The following is a 26295-nucleotide window of genomic DNA, read 5'->3' as shown; positions in this document are numbered from 1 at the left end:
CAGAGTTCAATAAAGGCTAGGAAGCTTACTTGAGGTTACTCAATATTAAGTGGTGAAACTGGAATTTGAACCTGAATATGCCTGATTTCAAAGTCAAATTTTCTTCATCTCTGCCCTAGTTCTGTGGGTGTTTTTATGGACATGCACCAACTGGGAGGCCTGGTCTTAATCTTTTTAGACTCCATCTAGTTCTGTACCGATGTTGCAATCAGTTTTACTGGACTAAATCAAATGTGTAAAATTTATTGAAAAATGGATTATAAAACTACCATTAGTTTTATTTAGATATTTGTCTCAGATTCCATAAGTGCTATATATTAAACAACAATTCCAATGTATACACACAAAATACCCAGGCAGATGAGGTTTATGTGTGCATATATAGGTGTGTGGTATAATCATCCACTGATTTGCAGGCAAAAGACAATTTATTCTTTTAATACCTGTCACAGTTTCTCTAATTCACTGAATTCTTCATGCTAATTTTGGTAGTTAAAGCACTGAACTACGTTTCTTGTAGACAAATAATACTAAGATCTTTGAGAACCTCAATGTAATCCTAAGAAGTACTGGGGCAAAGTAGGTTAGAGACTATGCCAACTATGGCTGTTGGACCAAAAAAATCTTACAAAATTTTCTCTACTGAAAGTCAATGTGGCATGTGGTGCCTCCCAGTTATTAAACAATTATAATTATGGTTACATGGATGCTTAATACATTTAATTGTCCTTTTTAAATTTTTTTATATTTGTCCTTTTAAAGTTTAACAAAAATGTACTTTTGTCAAATTCAATGTAACACGATATGTGTGTATTGTGGGTGTTTAAGAAGGAAAGTTATTGAATTGTCGAAAGACCCACAATATTATAGTTCCTCTCCACTTTAAAATGTAATAAATAAAATTTATGTAGATCATCACAGTTTAGTATCTTTACAAGTATACTTACAAGTCACTTGGCAATAAAATCCTTACATATAAGATGTAATCTATTCCATTAAAACACCTGCAGTTGTGTTTTTTTTTTGTATATATGTATAATTATTCAAAGAAATAAAATATTTCCCCTGGCTCCAGTCTTTCTTTCTTGCTTCCAGTGTATCCTTTATTTTTTGTTAGAGTGATTTTTCTAAGATTCAGGTAACAATATAATATGTTCTTACTCAAAGTCATTTACACACTCCATGACTTTCATAATAAAGTTCAAATAGATTGTGTTAGCAATCCAGATAGTTCCTGCCTACATCTTTAGCATCAATATCATTTTATACCCTCAATATCAAGACAAACATCTTCCTGCTTCCTGAATTCATGTTTTGGGGAAGATCTAGAGATACTTAATGAAGAGGAAGAGCTATGCATGGGCAAGTAGCAGAAGAGGGGGGTGGAAGTGTGCTGGGGATGAGGTATTAGGATGGCATGAGCAGAGGGGGAAGTATGGGTTGCAGAAAAAAAAGGAGATTTACTATGAAAGTAAGTGGAACTAAGAACTAGAATCTGGAGGAAGGCGAGGTTCTGCTGTTTCCTAACAAACAGATCATTCTACATCTTTAGAGTGAGAAGGAGTCTCAGAAATTGAAGACAAGAGATGAAGGAAGAATAAAAAGGAGAAGGAGAAAAAAGTAAGCTTAACCTTCTAATAGAACTTATCTTTACAATTTCATTCTATATTAACTATATTTTAGCAAAAATATTCTTCTGTTAATATTACATCCACCTGACTTCATTACACTTTTGGTTTCTAGGTTATATCCTCAAAGGCATGCAAATCGGTTCACACTCAGTGTTGTAAAACAAATATTTCACGCTTAATCCTTGACAGTTAATAAATAAAATTCTGGGTATTTATACCCTTAATTCTTATGATTAAAACATGTCTCATAGTAACAGAAAATCACAAACCCATATTCATATTTTTAATTGCTGGACAGTGATTCAGGTCACGGTTTTCTTCTTCTGGGAATTATTTAGTACTGTCAATAGAAATAATGGAAATACATACTGTTTAAGAATGTAATAATATATTTCTTTCCCGACATCAAATTAGCATTACATAGCATCTAAAACTTCCCCAATACATTTACAAAAAGCCTTGAGATGGAACAGGCAAAGGAAACGCTGATTCTCATTACTCTTTTGAAGTTGAGACTAAAAACAAAAGATAAGAGTCGGAAATTACTTCTATCCGAGCCAGCTTCCTATCAGCATTAATGAAGTTATCTTTATCTCCATGAGTTGTTTATTGTTCTGATTTAATATAAAAAGTTGATGTTTCTTAAAGACACTGTTTTCTTTTGAGGTTAGTAAAAAGTAGATAATAAACTACCCATAAACCACAAAAATGAATATATGAATCCACTGTGCACTTTCTATCATGCTTCAGACTTTTTATATTCCTCATGCATTGATCATGAACATGTTTTCATTAAACTATTTTTCTAGGTTTTGACATTAAATTGATATTTAAAGTAGAAAAGTAGAATTTTTCAAAGGAAATTTTCCTTGGAATCGTAGAAATTAAACACAAGAAACTTTTTTTTTATATTTTGTAATAACATATTTATGTATTTATAATGCAGTTAGCAATCCAAATAGATAATATTATATTTTAAAAAGAGTAGTTAATATACAGTGTTTAAGTCACAGAGAATTCTGAGGGTGAATCCTTCAACCTATGCAAAAAGTTTGACTTTGTTTCAGAAATTCTACCCTCGTAAATCTAACCAAATGAGTTATTATTACATTTTGGTTTATCAACTAAATTATGATAGAAATAAAGCTAAGATAAAGGCAGATTTCTTTCCTTTTTAAGATTTATTTATTTACTAGAGAGAGAGGGAGCACAAGCGGGAGGGGCAGAGGGAAAGTGAGAGAAAATCTCAAGCAGATTCTGAGCTGAGCTATTGGGGCTCCATCTCACAACCCTGAGATCACAACCTGAGCCAAAACTAAGAGTCGACAACTCAACCAACTGTGCCACCCAGGCACCCCTCAAGACAGATTTCTTAAGAGAGCACTGACAGCCACCTGCTTAACACTATGCCAGTACGCTGAGAAACACAGAGTTGCATTTTCATAATGTGAAGTTTACATACAGAAAAATAAGCGGAGAATACTATCTGATAATGTATCATCAGGTACTAATTTTTGTGTAATGATTTATCATTTCTAAAAGAATTGAGCTGAAAGAAGAGGTTAAAAACTGATACTGAGGAAATCTGAACAGTTTCTAAAATTCCTCAGTAACCGAATATGAGACTTGGAGTCAAATTTTATCAAGTCCCTTTATTTTCAGTCCTGCCGCTATACCCAATTTTTTAAAGAATATAAATATAAAGGGTCATAAGCATCATGTGAAGTGTTTCTGGGTGACTTCATAGAGATTTCTTTCCCAAACATTATCTTAACATTACTTAGAGCCAAAACCTTTTCCCAATACATTTACAAAGAGCTTTAAGAGGGAACAGGAGAAGGAAAAGCTTGTAGGAAAATTTTAAAGTTTGAAATAATTTTTGAGGAAGAAGGAAAAAAAAACTCCTTAAGGAAAATCAGAGATTTTTAAGAAGCACTAAATCCCCAGGTGAGTTGACAATCACACACCTATGTTCAGGCAAATCTGTACATTTGGGAGAATTTCTTGAGAAATTCAGGAGCTGTGGTATGATAATATTAAAATTCTAAGTTCAGTAACTCATAGATGTACATTTATATCCCCAGCCTCTTTAACATTCCGGGTGCTCAATGATTTTAAAATCCAATTTGTTTTCTGATTTGCCTCTTCTCCAACCACTTAAAATCCATCCATCCACTTGGTGATTCTCAAGAAGCGTCATTTTAAACACAGTAGTGTCTCTTTCAGTGTTGTTCAGATGGCATCCATCATCACTGTGTACGGGACGCAAGACAAAGAGAACTCTTGGAGATCTCTCATATCTCCGCCTCTCTTCTTCTATCCTTGCCTCAGTCTTCTACTGAGAATGTGCTAAAGAGAGAACATCTGTCAATGTTTTGCAAGTGTAAAATAAGATAAGCAAAGGGCCCTTTGCTCAGTGAAACCTCTACCTGTTGGCATTGTGATAAATAAAATTTATCATTTGATGGGTATTTTTCATCCTTTTTTATAATTCAAATAGAGAAGGAAAGGACTAAAAGTAAATGTGAGCAGGTGTCTATACTGTTGTGGGCTCATCCATTTGCTTGTTTTCAGATCTTTCTCCAAAGGCGTATTTTACAAGGAAAAAAGGATAACATCCCAGAGTACAGCAACTATGTGTTGGGAGACACTGGGAATTGGAAGATGAGCACAGACATGGATGAGAACAGAGAAAGGCAACAGAGGCCTCTCGGTATTGCCAAAGCCAACCTCTGCCACTTCTACTACATCTGCTCCATTCTCCAGTTGCTGGCTGCTCGGATAAAGGAAAGAATTCGATCTGAGGGTTGAGGAAGATCAATTATAAGTTTTGTCTGAAGTCTGAATTTGTTTGAAGAAAAGGTGAAGCATGTGGGAGTAGACAAGATGGGGGCAGTATTGGTATAGAAGCGTATCAATAAGGTCAGAGCAGTTGTAGATGCTGGAAAACACATCAGCAGCTTAGGAAAAGTGCTAAAATTTGGAGACAAATCTGGAAAGCATTCACATCGAAATAACCTCGTTTGGGTGACGTATTCAGCGTTATTTCTGCATGGAATGAGAGGAATACTAATACTAACCGCTGTAATTTAACACAGCGATTGAAAACTCAGGTCTTGGTCTCTGAGAGTTTGCTGTTGATCACTCCTATCGATTTCTGTCACTTTGGGCAAACATGTCTTAGCCTCTGTCAGAGCTCTGATAACTAGTTGGAGATAACACTCATTTTAGAGAGTTTCAGTTGAGGATTAAATGGGATAATGCATGTAAAGTGCTGAGCAGATGCCTGGCTTTCACTATGCCCTCAACTGTTCCTTTATATTATTATTAATGTTATCATTATTACTGTATATATAAAAATTGGCAGGCTTGTCTTTCACCAATTGTTGGTTTCTCAAACAACTATAAATCATAGTTTTCGCCATTGTATACATAGGATACTTGATAAAAACATAAGGGAGATTTATAATTGCTTTTTTAAAAAAATGACTAGAGTCAGGAAAAAGCACCTGGTGAATGTTAGCATATTCACAGTCTACAGGAAATTCAATTCAATGAAAAAAGGAAATCCAACATCAGCCTGGAACAACTGTCAGTCTCTGAAATTGATTTTTGTGAGTGTGGAGTGATAATCTTTTACCCAAGTTTCTTAGGGCGAGGGCTTTACAAGGGGGTTGTCTGATAGTTAAGTCTGTTTTAAAAGATATATCTGTAAACATGCTAAAGTGCTTCCTGTCTCAGGCTAGCTCTTGCTGAATGACATGGCATTGTACAGTGTTTGTGCCTGGAGCTTAAAATGCAGGAAGCTATAGATCATTCTTAATGAATAAATCATCTGTGTTCCTGCTGTCAATTCTGCTAACGCTTTTGCAGAAGCTAAGGCTAGTGCTGTGGTAAACTATCAATAATTAGGACCTCCTAGGCCAGCTATTTAGTATCTTGATATAGCAGTAACAGCTGTTCCCATATATATTTCTTTCTTTTAAAGCACTAAAACACAACGTAGAAAAAAATTAGTTTCTAGTATGTATCTGGGTTTTTTTCCCACCAGTTTTGTTTTTTCATATGAGGCAATAAAGCATCCATAAAAGAAACTATTTTTGAATAATAAAGATAACCTTGTTCAAGTCATTGAATTCTCAAATTATTTATTAGATTTGGGTTGAATGCCTTATATTTGAAACTTCAGTACTTACTATAACACTCTTGTCTAAGCGTCTATGACATTAGTAGGAAAAGGAGAAATGAGCGGAGAACAACAAAAAGGAAAAGAAAAAAAAAGTGCTTTACAGTTCTCAAAGACATCTAATTGGCCAGTCCATTTTGGAGGGAAAATATATTATTAGGAATGTATAAATCAAATACATGATTATAGCTTACATTTGTTTTATGTAAGATTATATGAATTCTATGCACATCAATTTTATATAAGCAATTATTAATAATCTCTAAAGTCAGGGATACAAAAAGTAACTAAACATAGAATTGGTATCTTTTAGAATAATATTGAATGTCTACTCTTATTTTCTCCAAATCTTATGTTTATTCAGTGTTTGTTTAGTTCCTAATTACACCAGAACCTTCTTCATTTAGCGAGCATCTATGCACTTTTGAGAACTATGGCTTTAAAACAGATTTTTTTCTTTTTTCTTTTTTTTTAATAAAACATTTTTTTTTATTTTTATTTTATGATAGTCACAGAGAGAGAGAGAGAGAGAGAGGCAGAGACATAGGCAGAGGGAGAAGCAGGTTCCATGCACCGGGAGCCCGACTGGGATTCGATCCCGGGTCTCCAGGATCGCGCCCTGGGCCAAAGGCAGGCGCGCTATACCGCTGCGCCACCCAGGGATTCCAGACTTTTTTTTTTTTTTTTTCATACAGAAATGTCCATTTAACAAACATATCTGTGAAGCAAGTACTGTCGTTTTTATGAGTCTGTTTGGCCCAATAATTATGTAATCTTTATCTTAAGGAAACTTATTAAACTAGACAACACAGTTAAGTGAATACATCTTTGCAATCTAGTGGGACAATAGCTATGATAAAAGCATTTGCAGGATGCTGGGTGAACACAGAAGAGAGGCTGTTGAATCATACAGATGGGTAAAGAAAGTGTAATCTGAATAAGAATTTAGGTAGGAGAGTAACAGGAAATTAAATTAGGGTGTTAGGGTTCTCATCACTAGTGGCCTTGTGGGTTAAATTAAAGCACTTGAATTTTGACTAGAAAGTTAAAGACAGGGTATCCCTGGGTGGCTCAGTGGTTTAGCACCTGCCTTCAGCCCAGGGCGTGATCCTGGAGTCCTGGGATCGAGTCCCATATGGGTGCTCCCTGCATGGAGCCTGCTTCTCCCTCTGCCTGTATCTCTGCCTCTCTCTCTCTCTCTCTCATAAATAAATAATAAAAATCTTAAAAAAAAAAAAAAAAAAGAGAGAAAGTTAAAGTCATCAGTACAGGTTACCGAAAACCTCAGAGGAGAGAAGAGGGGCAGAAAAATCAGAGAGGTATCAACAACTGAAAGATTATAAAAGATCCAAACCAAATAGTACAATCCATTAACGTACCCTGAACCTGAGAGAGTTTGCAAAATAAAGTTTATAACATATCTCTTTACACTTTTTAATGTGTTTGAACTGTTTCATGATAAAATAGACCATATTAAAGAGAAACCACTAGTCTTTATCAACTGCCTACTGGCGGATTTTTTAAACTTTATTTTACTAATAACAGTTTACAGCTGAAAACTGGCAGTTAAACCTATCTTATTCAATCTATTATCTTACTGTTATATAAAATGGATCCCACTGTGGTTATCTAACTGTAAAATTACAGCCCTTGAGGACAAAGAACTAAACCTGTTTCTATTACATTTAAATCACACTTTGTGTGCATAACCTTTTGCCAGTGGCCCATCCTCTTCAGTTAGCAGTTCTAAATCTATCTTTAGCGCATAAACTTGTTTTTCCTGCCACATGAGACAAGGGACACTGTTTACATGCAGATGACTTACTGACAATTATTTTAATACCTTTTTTAATGATTCTCTGTGGATGTTCATATGTCTTTGTCTGAACCAACTTCCATCAACTTAACAACTCGAGTTCTGAGATGAAAGCACCCTGTTATATTGTGAGAGCACTTTCACCTAAATGCTACCCTCACCATAAAAATAACTCTTGGAAAGTTCTTGTTCCATAAGCCAAAAAATAATGAGTCCATATGGAATATGTATGTTTATTTGCTTGGCATTGGCTTATTAAGGTGAATCCGTTGAGGAATGTAATATTGATTTTTTTAACACCATGTGAGATTGCTATACTTATTTTGTTTGTCACATCCAGTGATCCTGTTATATTCTTTAAAAGTCTAGAAACCTGAGTTTTACTATTATGTGTATTTCCTTACTCTGGACTTCTCTTCTCTAAGCTGGAGGCAGTAATACTTACCTGATTTCAGAAAGCTTTATAGTATCCTAATATCTCTGATTCTGACTCTCAGGTAACAGTCTTCCTTTTTATTTTATTATTTTTTTTTAATTTTTTTTTTTATTTATTTATGATAGTCACAGAGAGAGAGAGAGAGAGAGGCAGAGGGAGTAGCAGGCTCCATGCCAGGAGCCCGACGTGGGATTCGATCCCGGGTCTCCAGGATCGCGCCCTGGGCCAAAGGCAAGCGCCAAAACCGCTGCGCCACCCAGGGATCCCAACAGTCTTCCTTTTTAAAAGGAGATATAAAGCAGAAATGTGAAAGTATTAATTAGGCATTTATTGAAGAATTCAGGTCTCTTGACTTTTCAGTTAATAGTTACATAGTACATAGTAACCCTAAAACTGGTCTCTTATTTGGGCAAATTTTAACAAGTTTTAAAATTAGGCAAGATTCCCCTCTCCACTGGAGGGAAGAAGATTTTGGAATTTAATGGCAACAGGTCTAGTAGTAGAATAATCCATATATATATATGGACCCTTGAAAGCTGATATACTGTTTCATCCACAAAGACTCATTCCCAGAAAAAATAATTTCAATCTTCTGGGTCTATGTTTCAGGGAAGTGCCAATATCTCAATACAAAATCTCTTAACATAACATTCTGTCACTGTGGAGAAAAACGACTCTAATCCACAAATATCATAAACAACAGCAACAACAAAAAATCAAGTGGTTTCCTAGAAAGAGCTATTTGGGGTAGGGTTTTCAGGATGGCAAAACCTGAAAACTTGAGCCAGATGTTTTAATAACCTAGATTGATTTGGGGTCTTTGTAGTGAAACAAAACTCAGGTAAATTTTTCATGACTCAAGATTTCATTACAAACTTTGCTGCATCTAATTACTGACAGCTGTTATTCAATCACATATCATGCTATAAATTCATACCTTCTGTTCCACTATCAAAATCAGTACCACGGGAGAGAAAATGAAAGAGAATATATTTTACACCTAGGTCCTTTTCAACCAAGACCTTGTGGCCTTATAGGAATATTAATTTCCCATCAAATGAAAGTGATATCTAGTAAGTTAACACTCATGAGAGAGGTCATAATTTGGACATTATTTACTACTGTAAAGTCTTGGAAGTGGCAAATGATGCTTTTGCCAGTGCCACATAGAAAATAATTTTATTTTTCCTTTTAAATTGTAAATAACATGAAAAATAGTTACATATGGATGATATCCATACACACATATAGGTATATGTACATACTCTGAAAAGAAGGTAGTAATTTGCCCACCTGTGACAGACAATTCTGAGAGAGAGAAAAATAGCCAAATAAAGTAGTTAGAGAACCAGAGGTAGGTGGTAAACTTTTTCTACTTGTTACTTTTCCCTAGAGTTATGTCTTTTTTAGAGTGCTAAGGATTCTATGGTTCTTAAAATGCCATAATGGGGATTAGGCTTATATTGGAAGTACCCCTTGTAATACATTTGGCTTTTTTACTAGCATGTTTGTACTTTTGGAGAACTCGATGTGGAAGTTTAATTGCCTTTGTGGCATCAAAAATCCACTTAAGGCATCAAAAATCCACCTTAAGGCAGCTAATGCACAGAGGACACACAATGTCCTGTGCTTGGAGTAGAAGCAGTAATTGTGTTAAACAATGCACATTCAAATAAATCATTGTATTTCAAAGTGATTTACCTGGCAGTGTTACACTTTTCTAGGCTTATCCTAGTGTCAAAGCATAGACTAGAAGTCTTTTTGATATCTGAACAAACCCTCTGCTGTAATTCTAGGTAATATAACATGGAGTAAGGAATATCGAGAAGTCTAGGAAAGCCATTCCACAGATTCCAAGCAATGGGATAAGTATTACTCCAGGGAGTCTTCAACACACCAAGATAACTGTCTCCTGATGCAATATGTCCTTGCTGGAGCCAGATAGAACCTGTGTCTGCAACTCTCAGTTTTAAGGAAAGAGCTATTGTGGTAAAAGGGCCACACTGTTTTCAAATAACTGGAAACAGCTTTTCTTTGCTTCAGTCCAGGGCTGTTGTCAAAGAAATAGGCTTCTCTCAGGACCAGGATGACACTGACTAGTGAGAAGGAGCTCTACACTGCTGTTTGTGTTACAAGTGAAAGTCGACAGGTGAGTCTCATCTTTTATCTTGTCTGCCCACCCAGTTAAAACTGTGACAATGTGTCTGGCAAGGACTGGAGCCCTTTAGGTAAACTGTGAATCTGATCCCTGATGCTGCGACCAAAACACTGACCATGTCAGACAGATAACCCAGCCCTTCCAAAATGTTGAAGTTCTAAGCAGAAAGCTAACTACAGGCATGGATTGCTTCTTTACGTACTGTGTTGAGGTTTACCAGAACATCACTCTGAGTAAATCAAACTTTAAAACATTTTGTTCTTGCTGCTTCAATTTTTTTTTTTTTCAAATCATATCAGTGTTACAGATCACTTGAGTAACTTTGTCTAGCTTAGAACAAAATATTCTTGGGACGAAGTTAAGCCATTTCCATGTCTATTTCTGTGATAAGTAATTCTTCCCAATTCATCTGAGAAAACATTAGCTATGTGATCTATGGCCTTTCTTAAGGAAACACTTGCCAGTTAAATCCGTAGTCATTCAGGTAGAAATAGGATACCTCTTAGAAATCAGATTTCAGGTGTAATCCATAATTACCTGATTATAATTGTGTGAAATAACCAAATACTATCAAAGGGGAAATAGACACTATTTAGAATAACAAGCCATTTGAATATGGGCATGACAAGCAATCATATTGAGAGGGCTTATTGGTAAAAGGTAAATGACTTTTAGACCAGTTTTTGTTGTTGTTGTTGTTGTTGTTGTTGTTGTTGTTTTTTGATACTTGGTTCCTACTATGTAGTAAAATTACACGAAAAAAAAAATTAAGGTTCAGCGAATATGGGCCCCAACCCAGACTTACAAAATCAGAAATATCTGAGTTTTAAAATAATACTCCAGTGATTTTTATGTATAGCCAAATTTGGAGACCCAATGACCAAAACCAAATGTGGAAGATAATCTTATTTCCATCAAAACTAGGTGAGTTAAAAACAAGTCTCATCACAATCATGGAGAGTATTTCTAGCTAAAAAAATTGCAGATATGCATGTGCCAAACACATTTTATACTAGAGAAGTTGTACCTCCTGGGTTTCTAGTATGTACAAGGGCTTAAAATAGAATAATTAGGAGAATAATTGCATTTTATATTTAAAACATGAATTTTTATCAACCACAGAAAAATTAGAATGTATCGTTAATAAGTATAGCAATTTATTTTTATTTTTTAATTTTTATTTATTTATTCATGAGAGACAGAGAGAGAGAGAGAGAGGTAGAGACACAGGCAGAGGGAGAAGCAGGCTCCAGGCAGGAAGCCTGACATGGGACTCGATCCTGGGTCTCCAGGATCAGGCCTTGGGCTGAAGGCAGTGCTAAACCACTGAGCCACCCAGGCTGCCCAAGTATAGCAATTTAAATAACAATAATAATCACTGAAATTTATGAAATATGGGGCAGTCCAGGTGGCTCAGCGGTTTAGCCCAGCCTTCAGCCCAGGGAGTGATCCTGGAGACCGGGGATCAAGTCCCACATCAGGCTTTCTGCATGGAGCCTGCTTCTCCCTCTGCCTGTCTCTGCCTCTCTCTCTCTCCCTGTGTCTCTAATGAATAAATAAATAAAATCTTAAATAAATAAATAAATAAATAATCAAATACATAAATAAATAAAATTTATGAAATGTTTACTCTCTGTCAATAATAAACTCAAAGAACATCAAAGGTCAGAGTTGGCCACATAGGAGGTCCAGAAAGCAGCAAAAGAGAATCTGGATTAGGCCAAATAAAAGCTATTATGTTAGTTATTCCTGGTTGCACACTTCATTTTTTAAAGCTTATTAGTGAGATGTTGGTTAATAATAGAACTTTGCTGCAAGATTCTGATACATCATTTATTGTTTCTGTGTATTTTTTATTCCTATATATTTACATTAGTTCTAAGTATGGTTTACTCATGCTTGATTAGCTGAGCATCCTTATAAATTATCAAGAACTCTAACAGATCGTTATAAAAAAGAGTTATCTAACTATAGAGAACTTCTCTGACATTTAAATTATATAACCAGATACAGAAAATCAGATAATCATGTTTCTTATAAAACTGTTTCTGAACAGTGTGCATTATCAATCCAGTGTGCTGCATTTTATATAAATAAAGATATCTTAGTGTTCCCCCAGGAGCAGTTGGATTTCCACCTATTCCCTTCCATCCCTCAGAAATGTCAAGCATTTTGAAATGATTCTTGTTTCCTCTCCTATGTAGTTCTGATAGGATTACTTATAACCACAGCCCATATGTCTCATGTTTAGAAAGTACAGGTAGATGTATTTATCATTATGTCATTATTTCCATAATACTGCAAATAAATAAGGAATGGCAAAGAGGATGATGACAATGTTGAGAATAACAATGATGATGATTGCCAAAAGGATAGGGAGGGAGGGAGAAAGAAGAAAAGGGTGATGAGGGAGAAGAAAAGAAAATCACAGCTTTAAAATTTGTACTTACTGATTGGTTATTATGACATAGATTCAAAGCCAAGCATTTGATATAATCTATCAAGCAGGTGCTACAGATTCCTGCTGCCATATGCAGAATTATTTATACATTTTGCTCTAATAATAAACAACAACAAAAAAGAATGCTAGATTTCAAACGCAGATCTGCCCAATTCTCTAGAATAAGTTATGAGAACTACATGCTCTTGGAAAAACTGATGAACAGAAGTAGAAAATCTAGTTAAAAAAAATCATATAGCAATAAACTCAGGTCTCTGTACAATGGAATTCTAGATATCTGCACAAATGTTCTTCCATGACATTTAATGACAAAGTAAACTGATAGCAATACTTGATAAATACTTATTTAATTTTCAGAAGAGAAGGTGCATGTCTATTGAAATTCTTGTTCCATTAATAAAAAGACATTGTATTTTGTTTTTCCATCATATAATATTATGAACAAAAATATTCTATTTTATGTGTTTTCATAATGTAATGTTAAAAGTGTTAACACTAAAAACAAGACTGTGAGACCTAGATCTTATTAAGTTGTATCAAAATGTATTATAATTTAAAGTTAAGAATGTGAATATTGTCAATATTACAGCCTACTGAGTGATGATCTTAATTTTTTTTAAAAAAGTACTAGTATTTACATTTTTTAAATGCCATAGAAGAAGTCATTATAAAGTTTTATGTTTGTTTATACCTGAAAAGTTAGATATGCTTATTAGGTGTGCATTTAACATATATTAAAAAAAAAAAGAGAGATCCCAGATGCTTTTAAGAAATATATTTTTCCAAAGAAAACTTCTTTAACACAGAATGCTTTTCTCCCTTTCAAGTAGGTCTAATATGGTATCATTAAAAAATAAATGGATTTTATGTTCAAACTTTTTTTATTTCTTGACTTCTATTTAGAAAATTCCCAATTATATGGGCCTTCCCTTAGAATTCACAGATACACATTTTGGATGTCCTGTCTGGAAATGATGCAAGTGCTGTCAAGTTTCCTAAGTTGGGTTTTATTTCCTTCAGGATAAGAATTGGAAGTACATAATTTGGCAGAAAGCAAAGTGATTATCCTGTTGCTTAAGAGGCAAATGTTTTAGTGATGTGCAAAATAAAAAATCATTACAAATTCCAAGCGATATGTGATGCTGCTCTAAGTGTGGGAGGTAAGAATATCTGGGGAAAAGGAATTGTTTGTGAAGGACGGGTGGGTCTGAATGAGTGGGATTTTGTTTCAGAAAACTAAGATGCACAGATGTAATTTGAGTTTGGAGTATGACTTAGAATGAAATGTGCATCCAGAAAAATCCACTGTCCCTCTATTTTTTCATTTTTTGATTCATTCCCTAACTTTGTTTTTTGTGTGCTTTTTGTGTGTGTGTTGCACTCCTGACCTTTCCTTTGAACTATTTTTAAAAACAATTATGCTTTTACATATCTTGATTGCTTTGTCAAAATACAAGCACAAACTGAAGTGCCTCCTATTTATACATATAAAAGCGCTAATGAACTATGAAAGGTCCAAGTGGTAAAACACTGCAGCCTGGACCAGCTGGAGAGCTTTATCTTGCTCCAGGTTTTACTCAAAGTTGGAAGATTTTAGGGTCAGCTTGATAAATGAGTCTGTTCTGGACAGTATATCCAAAGCGGTATATGTAACTTCTCAAATCCAAAGAGACATATTTAGCTGCAGTATTCAAATGTAGTATCTGTTTCTCACCTTACAGTACCTAACCTATATGCTTGAACTATTAGAACACTAGCAATTTTACAAAGGTTTCAGTTTCCAGGATTTATCTCCTTATTCACAAATATAACTTACAAAGTCATCCATGAAAACTGGTCATTATGAGTTGCCAAGTCCTATTGAAATGATATTACCGTTGGCGTGTTTGAAAGATCCGTAAATGAATAATAGGTCACGGGATCTGTGTTGATTCGCAAGTGGAGTAAACAGCTGATTAAGCTTATAATAACTGTCTGGCATATACTAGAAATAATCATCACCTACACTTGCCAATAGTCCATTTAAATGAGAGTGTAATAGGAATCCTAACTCTTGCATCTTTTAAAGTTTTAATGATGACATTAATCATTGATTCCCCCATGAATATAATATTGCTTTTAGCTTACAGTTTTGAAAGGTAGGATAAATACCAGGAACTTACAGTGGTCAAAATTGCTCTCATTCCATGAATTGGAATGGCAACTTGGGAATTATGCCAGTTATTAAAATATCCATTTTAGAGGAGTTTTTGTTTCTGTCCAATATGTGTGGCTAACATGCAACTAATATGACTGGATTTATCATCCTAAGAGAAACAAATAACTGAACAGAACAAAGCAGTGCTTTTCAAAATATTGGCCATGAGGCAACAGGAAATAGAGACTTTTGAGATAGAGAAAACAAATGGGGTGAACCCTAAAATTGCCTACGTTTACTTATTTGAGGGAACTTCCAGGTTACAGAGTGAAGAGAAAAAACCCAGGTAGAACTAGGCAGACTTCCTGAGTTAAGGTGACAGATCAAATAGTCCAGGGAAAACAAGGTAGCTAGATTTCACAAGTTGAAGTATTGGTATAACAAAGCTTCACACAGAGAGAATACTATAGATCTGTAGAGGGATCCCTCAAGGTTCATCAGAGTGCTGATCAATGCAAGCATGTAAAAACTACCTGAGGCTTGGAAATGAACCACCTAAAAGGATTAGAATACAGTAACTTGAGCTCACCCAGGCCTGAGAATAAATTCTATTTCCATCAGCCAGATTGGAAACCCTCATAATTCATTGAACATTTGGTAGTGTATTCAGAAGAATCTTGCCTTAATGCTGGGGAATAATTAGCTATAGACTGAGCACTGTTCCAGACCTTACCAAATCTCAAATATAAGTTTCTAAAGTCTCAAATTAGTTCTTAGAATCATAAACGTGTCTAAGAACAAAGATTGAGAATATAGGATTACAAAAATATCCAGCACCCAACAAGGTAAAATTAACAATGTCTGATATCCAATAAAACATTATCAGGCATTCAAACAGGCAGGAAAATGCAATTCATAATGAGGAGAATATGAGATCAATTGAAACTGACCCAGATGTTAGAATTGGCAGACAAGAACATTAAAACAGTTATTACAACTGTATTCCATATGTTCAAAAAGCTAGAGGAAAAAATGAATATTTAAGTCGTGACAGAAAAGACATAAAAATATAGCCAAGCTTCTAGAGGTGAAAACTACAGTGTCTGAGATGAAAAATGCATTGAATGTTATTAACATCAAAGTATATATTGCAGAAGAAATGATTAGTGAATTCGAAAACACAGCAAAAGAAATTATACAAAATGAAACACACAGGGAAAAATATATAATTAAAAAATTAACAGAACATTAGTGAGCTTTTGGACAAATTAAAAAAAACTTAATTATGATTGCAATTGGAAGCTTGAATTTGTCTGAGATGGGAAAAAGGAAGTGGCGGAAAAGAATATCTGAAAAATAATGACATAAAAATTTCCAGATTGATTATCCAAAAATTTTTATAGTTCCAAAAATTTCTACTAACTTCATGCACATTGCAGAAATATAGTCCAGCTAAGTGAAACATTGAAGCATCAGTTACTAAATCATCTTAGCACCATTAGTTAATGATTTGAACACTGAGTGCTGAGTGCTTCAGATACTAAACTTTATCCTGATAGTTTCTAAGGAGCAGTTAAAAGCTTTATAATAAGTAGATAGTAATGTTAAGATTATAATTAACATTTTGGACACATAAGTATATCTGTAAAAATGTTACCGGTCTTTATTAAAAGTAGAATATTTGATTTAGGATATTTCAGAATAAGTATTGATTATATAATTTTTTGAAAAAAGTAAATCACAATTAAATTGGACAAAAACAGTGATAAAGAGAAAACCTTAAAAGTAGATAGAAAAACACATTATGTTCAGGAGAACAAAGATAGTTTGCCAGAAACAAAGCAAACAACAAAGCAGCTGGGAAGGGAAGGTGACAGTGGAGTAGGACCCTAGGCTCACCTTGTTTCATGAATACAATTGGCTTGGAAAGTGAGAGAGGGTCCAAATTTTGTGAGTTCTTGCAACCAGCATAGCTTAAAGCTTGGAGTTTTAAAGGTCAGCATGCCTGGCTCTGGGAGAACTCAGAGGACATTGCAGCTGCTCTTGGAGAAAAGACAGGGCAAACAGTGTGAGACATACAGTGTGGAAACAGTGAGCTGAAGATCATTGGAGCACACATATTAGTTGATCATTGTGGAGCATGTCCCAGAAAGGCAGAGTTCACAGACAGACCCCACTGGGAACAAATGAAATGACACCAGTGCCATTTCCCTCCCTTGCCCCTCAGCATAAGCACAAAGACACTTGCAGGGACCAGTGCAGCACAGATACTGGCTACCTAACTTGCCTATACCAAGTCACCCCCCCCCCCCACATCCTGTGTTCCAGAAGAACTGCCCTTCCTACTCATAGTTGCTTCAGCCCCAGTACAGTGGGCCTCCTCCCTGGGAGACTGACCCAAACCCCTGCCAACACTGTGTCTCCCCACTTGGGAGTTTTGTGAAGCCTCAGTTCCAGTGGCTGCAGTGACAGGTCTCATTTCACAAGCAAATCAGAGTATACCTAGTTAAAACTTGCCATATTCAGGCCAGGGACCAAATACTCCCCATAATAGGTAAAGTCATCTGCAAATGACTGCCCTAAAGGATAAAGGGGCCAGGAGAAAACAACAGAGCACATGCAACACACAGGGGTATCTAGAGATACCCCTAGAAGCACCCAGCCTCAGGGAACAGGAGACACTACACAGCAGGGCACTGCAAGACTTCATCATAAAGCCATTACCCTCAAGAACAGGAGATGTAGATGTCTTTCCTAAAACAGAGAAACAGGCAAAGAGGCTTAGATAAAATGAAAAGACAGAGGAATTTATTCTGAATGAAAGAAAAAGACAAGGATGCAACCAGAGATATAAGCAAAACAGATGTAACTGACATGACTGATGGAAAATTTAAAGGAATGATAATAAGGAAATTCACTAGATTTGAGAAGAGAGTGGAGGACATTAGTGAGACCATTAACACAGAGATAAGGGATAGTAACATGGCAGAGAGCTTAATATACAAAAAAAGAAGCATACTTTCTCCAAAGTAATCAAACTGAACAAAAGAGAGAAAAAAGAATTATGCAAAACACAAATAGACTTAGGGAACTCAGTGACTCCATCAAGTATAATAACATTCATATTATAGGAGAAAAGGAGGTAGAGAATTCATTTGAAGAGACAATTTCTGAAAGTTTTCCTCATCTGTAGGAGGAAACAGATATGCAGATCCAGGAAGCACAGAGAACCCCCAACAAAAATCAAGAAAAGCCCATGCATACCAAGACATATTGTAATTAAAATGGTGAAATATAGTGATAAGAAATATTAAAAGCAGCAAGATGAAAGAAGCGAGTTACATACGAAGAAATCCTCCCCCCTCCCCTACTAAAGCTATTAGCAGATTTTGGCAGAAACTTTCTAGCCAGAAAGGAGTGGCATGATATATTCAAAATGTTGAATGGGAAAAACCTGCAGGCACAAATACTCTATCCAGCAAGGCTATCATTCAGAACAGAAAGAGAGATAAAGTTTCCCAAACAAAAACTAAAGGAGTTCATGAACACTAAACCAGCCTTGCAAGAAATATTGAAGGGATAGAAAGGAAAGACCAAAAATGACAGTATGAAGCTAGGAAACACAAAAGCAAAAAGATGAATATTTCTGTAAAAAATCCATCAAGGAATTCAAAAAATAAAAAGATATAAAATATGACACCATATACATAAAGTGAGGTGAAGAGAGGAGCAAAGAATGGGCACAAACTTAAATGACCATCAACTTAATATAGACATACTTTGTGCAGATGTTACATACAAACCTAATGGTAACCACAAAGCAATAAAATAGTTAAAGAACACCTTTAAAGAAATTAAAAAAATAAAAAACAGAAAGCTTCTCAGCCTAGAAACTATATATCTAGCAAAATATCTTTAATAATAAAGCCAAAACAAAGACAACAGAAGCAAAAAGATGTTTAAATCTTTGTTGGGATCCCTGGATGGCTCAGCAGTTGAGCCATTAATCAAAGGAAAGTTGGAGTGGTTATATTGATATTGCAGGCTGAAGAATATTACCAGGGATTAAAGAAGTTCATTTCAGAGTGTTAATGGGATGACCTAACAAACCTAAATGTTTATGTAACTAGTTATAGATCTTCAAAATATATGATACTAAAATTGAAGAACATCCAGGAGAAATGGAAAAATCCGTAACTACAAACTACAACAATAGTCAGAGATTTTAATATTCTCATCTCAATAATAGAAAAGTAGATGGAAATAAATAATCCTATGTAGGACTTGAACAACAGTATTAAACCTATTAACTTAATTGATACAATAGAATATTCTATCCAAAACCAGAAAAACATATACTGTATTTTTATTTTCATAGAAAATTTACAAAATAACCTATATCCTAGGCTATAAAACAACTCTCAATAGATTTAGAGATTCAAGTTAGATATTCTCTGAACAAAATGAAATCAGACATTATTAACAAAAATTTCTGGAAAATTTCAGATATTTGGAAACTATATAACATACTTGTAAATAATTCATATCTCAAATCTATTTTAAACTAAATAGTTCTTTTGGGGTGCCTGGGTGGCTAGCGTTTGAGCGTCTGTCTTCAGCTCAGGGCATGATCCTGGATCCAGGAATGGAGTCCCACATTGGGCTCCCTGTGAGGAGCCTGCTTCTCCCTCTGTCTATGTCTCTACCCTCTTTCTGTGTCTCTCATGAATAAATAAATAAAATCTTTAAAAAATAGTTTTTTAAAGGTATCAAAATATATGGGATATTGCATATTTAGCACTTAAAGGAAAATTTGTGGCACTAAATGCATGTATTATGTGAAAAAAAAATTGTCTCAAATTGATGGTTACAGCTTCTACCTTAAGAGTGTAGAAAACAGGGCAGCCTGGGTGGCTCAGTGGTTTAGCGCTGCCTTCAGCCCAGGGCCTGATCCTGGAGACCCAGGATGGAGTCCCACATCAGTCTCCCTGCATGGAGCCTGCTTCTCCCTCTGCCTGTGTCTCTGCCTCTCTGCCTTTCTTCCTCTCTCTCTGTATCTCTCATGAATAAATAAATAAATTTTTTTAAAAAAGTATAGAAAACAAAGTACAAATGATGCCTACTGTAAGCAGAAGAAAGGAAATGATAAACACCAGAGGAAAATACAATAGAATAAGAAATAATTTTAAAACAGAGAAAATATGATGCTGAAAGATAGTTCTTTGTAAAATTAAAAAAAAAATGTCTAGCCAGAGTAGTAAAAAAAAGAAAAGGTAGAAAAAACAAAGTACTCAAACAAGAAATGAGATAAATAACATTACTAGAGTTTCCATGAATATCCAAAGCATAATCAGGGATAGTAGAAACAACTTTATGAAAAGAAATTTGACAAAAACAATGAAGTGAATAAAGTCTTGGAAACAGGAAGAAAACTCCTGAACTGAATGCGTTTACTGGTGAGTTAAAACAACAACAACAAAAGGAAGATATAATTACTTTTTTTTTAAGATTTTATTTATTTATTTATGAGACACACACACACACACAGGCAGAGACACAGGCAGAGGGAGAAGCAGGCTCCCACGCAGGGAGCCCGACGTGGACCTGGGTCTCCAGGATCAGGCCCTGGGCTGAAGGTGGCGCTAAGCCGCTGAGCCACCTTGGCTGCCTGGAAGATCTAATTCTAATTCTACACACAATTTTCCAGAAAGTTGTAAAGAAAAGAATACTTTCCAACTCATTCTATGAGGCTAGCATTACACTGCTATCAAAAGATGGCAAGAAATATCCCTTATAAACATGATACAAAATTAATCACAAAATTTTAGAAAATAAATCCATAAATATATGAAGTGCAGCTTATTCCAGGAATGCATAAATAATTTACCATTCAATAATCAAATAATACCATTGAATACATTAACAAACTAAAAAAATGAGACTTTCGGTATATAAACCATGCCCTCTAGGTTTGATTGTACTTTCTCCTCCAGGAGAAGGTTGGAGTTGGATTCTAGTTATATGTCTGGAAGTAATGAGCAGCGGTAAAAATGGGACACTAGCAGAATTGCCCTGTCCTTGTAAGGTAAATGCTTTAGGCATTCACTACAAAGACCTCAAACAAGGCAAGAAGAAACTAGTTGCTTCCTCAGACAAGAGAATCTCCATAGAATTTAGTGGTTCAGAGTGAACTATTTTATGTAACCTAATCTTATAAATTTATTCTAATTCTCAGTTTACTGACTCCCCAATCTGCTTCCTAAGATCAATGAATATGTTTGCAAGTATTATTAATATATTATTTCGCTAACTCATTTTGCTTCCTCAAGCTTTTGCTACAAGTGATAAAGACTTATTCAATGGGGGCTTGAAGAATTAGGGTTTTGATCTTTTTGTTCTCATTCTTTAGGCCCTGCAAGTCAGTTACAAAAAGGAAGGCTGACACGACAGTTCTAGAATTTCATAATCAACATTTTATTTAATTGTAGCAGCTATTTAATCAAGACCTAAACTGTGCACAAGAGAACACATAACAAGGCACTGTTTTGCCACCACGTGTCAGGGACTATTAGAGAACTATTCTCTGATTGTGGTTGTTTACTCACTGTGTTCAGATCCATGCATTTCAAATAACCCATCTTGGATTCTTACCATGGAATGTCTACTACCTTCAATCATTTCCAGGGCCAATATTCTTTCAGTCATTTTTATAGTTTAAAAAAAATGGAAATGTGCTGATTAGTTTAAGAAAAAAATAGAATTCATTAAAGAATATTAGAATTTGACATGATAAACAGGATCATTGGAGGAAACAAAATTTGAGGTTAAACTTGTAGATGAATATATAAAAATATACTGCAAAATTCATCTCATAGAAATATCTATTCTGGGCTTCCTCTCAAAATGAAATGGTAAAGAAAAAAAATCAACTTTACTATGATGCTGTTGTCTCTCATTATTCCCCATACTGATGCCACTTTTGCATGAGAAATATAATGTTGCTACTACTACCATTCCTCAAGTCTGGATTAAAAATTTCAGTTTTCCTGCGTAGAACATGACTTATGGTATGCTGATTTTTTAAAACACAAGCAAGTTATATGAAGATGGTTGGTGCCCAAGAATATGCAATGTTTTCCCCAACAGCTAGTTTGCTTCACCTATTTCTTCATGTATAAGTAGGGCTTATTTATAATATTTATATTCCTAATTTAGTACATATACTGTATGATGTAGGATCATGACAAAAATAGAGGATGGATTATCACCTACAGATCCTGTATTCTGAGCTACAGATAATATGTATTTGGACTCTGTGTTGCTCCCTTTTTTTTTTTTTTTAAGATTTTATTTATTTATTCATGAGAGACAGAGAGAGAGGAGGGGGGGGGAGAGAGAGGCAGAGGCACAGGCAGAGGGAGAAGCAGGCTCCGTGCAGGGAGCCTGACATGGGACTCGATTGCAGGTCTCCAGGATCAGGCCCTGGGCTGAAGGCGGCGCTAAACCGCTGAGCCACCCGGGCTGCCCTGTTGCTTCCCTTTTGACGGTGTGAGAAGATAGTTTTAGCTGAAACTTGAAAGTACTATGTTATATGAAGGTCTTTACAGTAAAATGATTATGAAAACTAGAGGCATGTAACTATTGAGTTATCAAAAGATGGGATCTATTCAGGATATCTGTCGTATTGTGGCCAGCTAGTTCTGAACTACCCTCTTATTTAGGAAAAACTTTATTATGTGACTTTTGGTGAATGGGGAGCAGATAATCTCTCACTCCCTGCAGCTAAACTTTTAGACACATAATTTAGGCTAAGTCAATCATATATTCCCAGAGGGACTTTGAAATTTGAGAGTGCTCCAAAGAGAGAGGGATTTAGAATTTATTCACAGTGGCAGAGATGGAGTTGAGATTTTGTTGATCACAGCAGGGGATGTCATCATTGGGTTTTAATGAAGATTTAATAAGTTGATGTATATAAACTGGTTTGAATAATTCACAGGGCATATCCTAGATAAGTGTTTTTTATTAATAAATAAGATGCCATTTCAGGCATTGCCAAAATTGGACTTAAGAGCATTTTACTAGTCCAGGAATTCAGAATTAAAATCCTTGCTTGGTATAGTAATTTTTAGGCTTTTGTAATTTAGTTTGTATTTCCTTAGGTATGAAATAAATATTTTTTTAAATTGGATGTTTACATGAATCAAATGACTCCATATAACTTCCAATCGGTGTAACTCATTTACCCTTACAAAAGTTACCATGTGACCACTTTTTTGTGTTTTGGGAGTATATTTGCAAAAAACAACATAGAACTAGTGCACCAAATAGTTAACTTGACTCCATTAATCCTCTTATTGGGAAGAAAAGGAGAACTAGTGTGTGGTATTGCCTAAGCACAAAGCTAAATGCAGTAAGTGGAAGGCTAGCTATCCAAGGTAGCAGATCTGTTCATTTCACCATATCGAGCTTTTGAGCTACTTGGAGACAGTCCTGAAGTGTTGTGTAATGTTTCAGAAAGTCCAGTATGAGGAGTGCTGTTTGGATAGTATATACCATCTACTGCTTTGCATTTTGCTCTTAGAATTTCTGGAATTAGTATTCTTGAGTACTGCCAAACTGCAGTGTCAGTGAAGATAAATATATTTTATTTGTCTTCTCTCTGTAAATATGAGAATTATAAGTGTTTGTTTTTACTTTTTCTTATATTTATGATAGAAAAAATAGTATAATATAACTGGATAAATTCTAAAATTGATCTCAATTTTTATACTAATAGTCTTCATTTTATACATAAGGAAGCTGAAATCTAGTAATTCTAATAATTTGTTCAAGGTCAGATATATAATAAATGGCAGAAGTGGATGAAATCTGGATTTTGATAACACAGGTAATGTGCTTTTCACAATAGTCAGTTATTAAGCTGCCTCCTAACAGGGCACTTTATAGCTGACTAATGCTCATCACAAAAGAAGAGAATTTCAACAAGTCATCTGATTCCTAATTCTACCTTTTGATTAAGAAGAACTATCATTTTGCAGGAAAAACAACAGCACTATAGGCAAAGTTCATCAAGCCTCTATACCTCTTCTTTGTCAATGTTAACATAGACATATTATGAAAATGATCAACCTAATTAGCGTCTTCTCATTGTTGCCAAAGTCATGTGGTAAACAACCCATATAGACTTGGACACTAGGATGAGTCCAGCTATAATGAACACACCTAATTCATGTTACATCAACAGATTGGGAGCTATTGCTTTCCAATAAAGCACAACTAAAACAAACATTTATATTTTCAAATATTACAAATTTCAAAAATTGTATAATGTGCTTTTTTGTAAATTGTAACTATTTTTTCAGTATTGTTGATCTAAAAAGCAATTGCCATATTAGGGCAAGATTTATTACAAATTTTAAAAATTTTAACAATTTAAGGATATTGTGAATAATAATTTTATTCCTGACATTTTTTTTTTAACATTTTGGAATTATCTACTCATAAATATGTAATTCAGGAATTATATCCCACTTCCATCAGTTTCTTGTGACTCAACTTTTTTATATTTCTAAGCTTGGAATCTTGAATAGAATTCATAATTTTCAACTTTATCAGATAAACATCTGTTTGTAAGTTTATCCAAATTCTAGAATATAGAAAAAGAAGCATGGAGATCTGAAGGGTCTTTTTTCTTTCTTTCTTTTTTTTTTTTTTTTGCTATTATCTAAAGGCACGATACTATAATAACTTCCTATTCTATTCCAATTAAAAATAATCAGAAGCCAGTTTTTAAAAATTATTCTATCAATAATTTATAATTGATGTGAATTTGACAACTCCTTCATTGTATCAAGTCTCTTCTGCCCTATACCAATTAAGACATCAGAGCAAACTGAAATATTATTATTATAATCTTCTCTGAATATTTCACCTATTTGCCTTAAGTGAAACTGGATAATTCATATCATTTTTTTTCTACAGTGGAGACTGTTTGCTGTATCATATTTCAATAACCAGAGTTCATAACTGTATTCAAAGTCCCTCATGACCTCCAAACCTCTTCCAGTCCATTACTCTCCTTCCCTCCAGTCAAAACCCATTCTCATTTAAACGTGTTTAATCCAGCTATGTCTCAAATATCCTTTCATTTCTTTCTCTCACTTTACATGGCCATGGCAACTGCTTTCAGGTTGTACTGTTTTTGTCTTCTATTGCACCCAGCTTACAACAACAACAAGACATGGATCTGCAAAATCTCTCTGCTTTCCTTCTCTGAATCTACACAATGGTGATTGACTGCTGGTAGGAATACTGATCACATACACATATATTCGTAACTCAACAGTTTATGGTTCTCTCCATTAAAAAAAAATGCTTTTCTGTCATCAGCTTCCTCTCCATTCTCCAGAGTAATATTTCATATCTTCTGTATTCTTAAACTTCTGCTCTACAACCTACATCCCTCCCTTTTCTTCACAGGTAACACAACCCTTGCTGAGGTCATAAAGACTTCAGAAGTTATCATTTAATATCTCCCTCACCTTTCTTCCACTTATAAGTTATTTGTACCTATTCCCATCAATTCCTATGGGGTCATGCTACAAGGAAAGTGAAAATATAGCCTATTGCATCAAACCTTTACTATGTGGTTGTCAGAGTTCTAAGATTTTTTTTTCTCATTAGCCCTTCACATAAAAACTATAATTTATTATTACTTTCATTTTGCATGTGAGGGAACTGAGGTACAGAAAAATTGAATAACTGGTTCATATCACTCAGCTAAAGTTTTTATTTTTATTTTTTATTTTTTATTTTTATTTGTTTAACCAGGATTGTACTTGAAATTAGAACTAAATCACAACAAGAAGTTTGGAAGGACCTCAAACACGTGGAGGTTAAGGACCATCCTGCTAAAAGATAAAAGGGTCAACCAGGAAATTAAGGAAGAATTAAAAAGATTCATGGAAACTAATGTACCAAGTTCTTTTAAACAGAGTCAACACTATACTGTGACTCTTCTTACTAAAACTAACTCTTGTATCTCTCCTACTCTATATCTAATATTATCCTATATTTTCATGGGTTTTATCTTTTTAAAAAGTGTATTAATGTTTTAATGTTTCATGACATCTTAGGATTCAGTTCCTTCAATAAATGTCAATATGGGGGATCCCTGGGTGGCGCAGTGGTTTAGCGCCTGCCTTTGGCCCAGGGCGTGATCCTGGAGACCCGGGATGGAATCCCACGTCGGGCTCCCAGTGCATGGAGCCTGCTTCTCCCTCTGCCTATGTCTCTGCCTCTCTCTCTCTCTCTCTCTCTCTCTCTCTCTCTCTGTGTGACTATCATAAATTAAAAAAAAAAATTAAAAAAATATGCTGTCTATGTTTTAAAGTAGATGATACTTGACAATTAAGAGTCAAATAATGCAAATTTATTTTATCAAATAAAAAGCATAAATTAATTGAAA

The 26295-nt window shown here is 34.9% G+C and overlaps 1 long non-coding RNA gene across 3 annotated transcripts; it reads left to right on the top strand.

Annotated features, from left to right (window-relative positions):
* Window positions 1-1515: 1515 nt before the first annotated feature.
* LOC140607972 (uncharacterized) lies at window positions 1516-26295 on the top strand. Of its 3 annotated transcripts, XR_012009917.1 has the most exons (5): window positions 1516-1620; window positions 4206-4493; window positions 10113-10218; window positions 13709-13848; window positions 25659-26295. It is a non-coding gene; the product is annotated as an uncharacterized lncRNA (long non-coding RNA). The 3 variants fall into 3 exon arrangements; XR_012009918.1 differs by lacking the exon at window positions 13709-13848; XR_012009916.1 differs by lacking the exons at window positions 10113-10218; window positions 13709-13848; window positions 25659-26295 and having other exon boundaries at window positions 4206-4743.

This window comes from Canis lupus, chromosome 17 (assembly GCF_048164855.1).
Source record: "Canis lupus baileyi chromosome 17, mCanLup2.hap1, whole genome shotgun sequence".
NCBI classification, from domain to species: Eukaryota; Metazoa; Chordata; class Mammalia; order Carnivora; family Canidae; genus Canis; species Canis lupus.
Note: the sequence above shows the minus strand (reverse complement) of the source record. Positions and strands in the feature narration are given on the sequence as shown.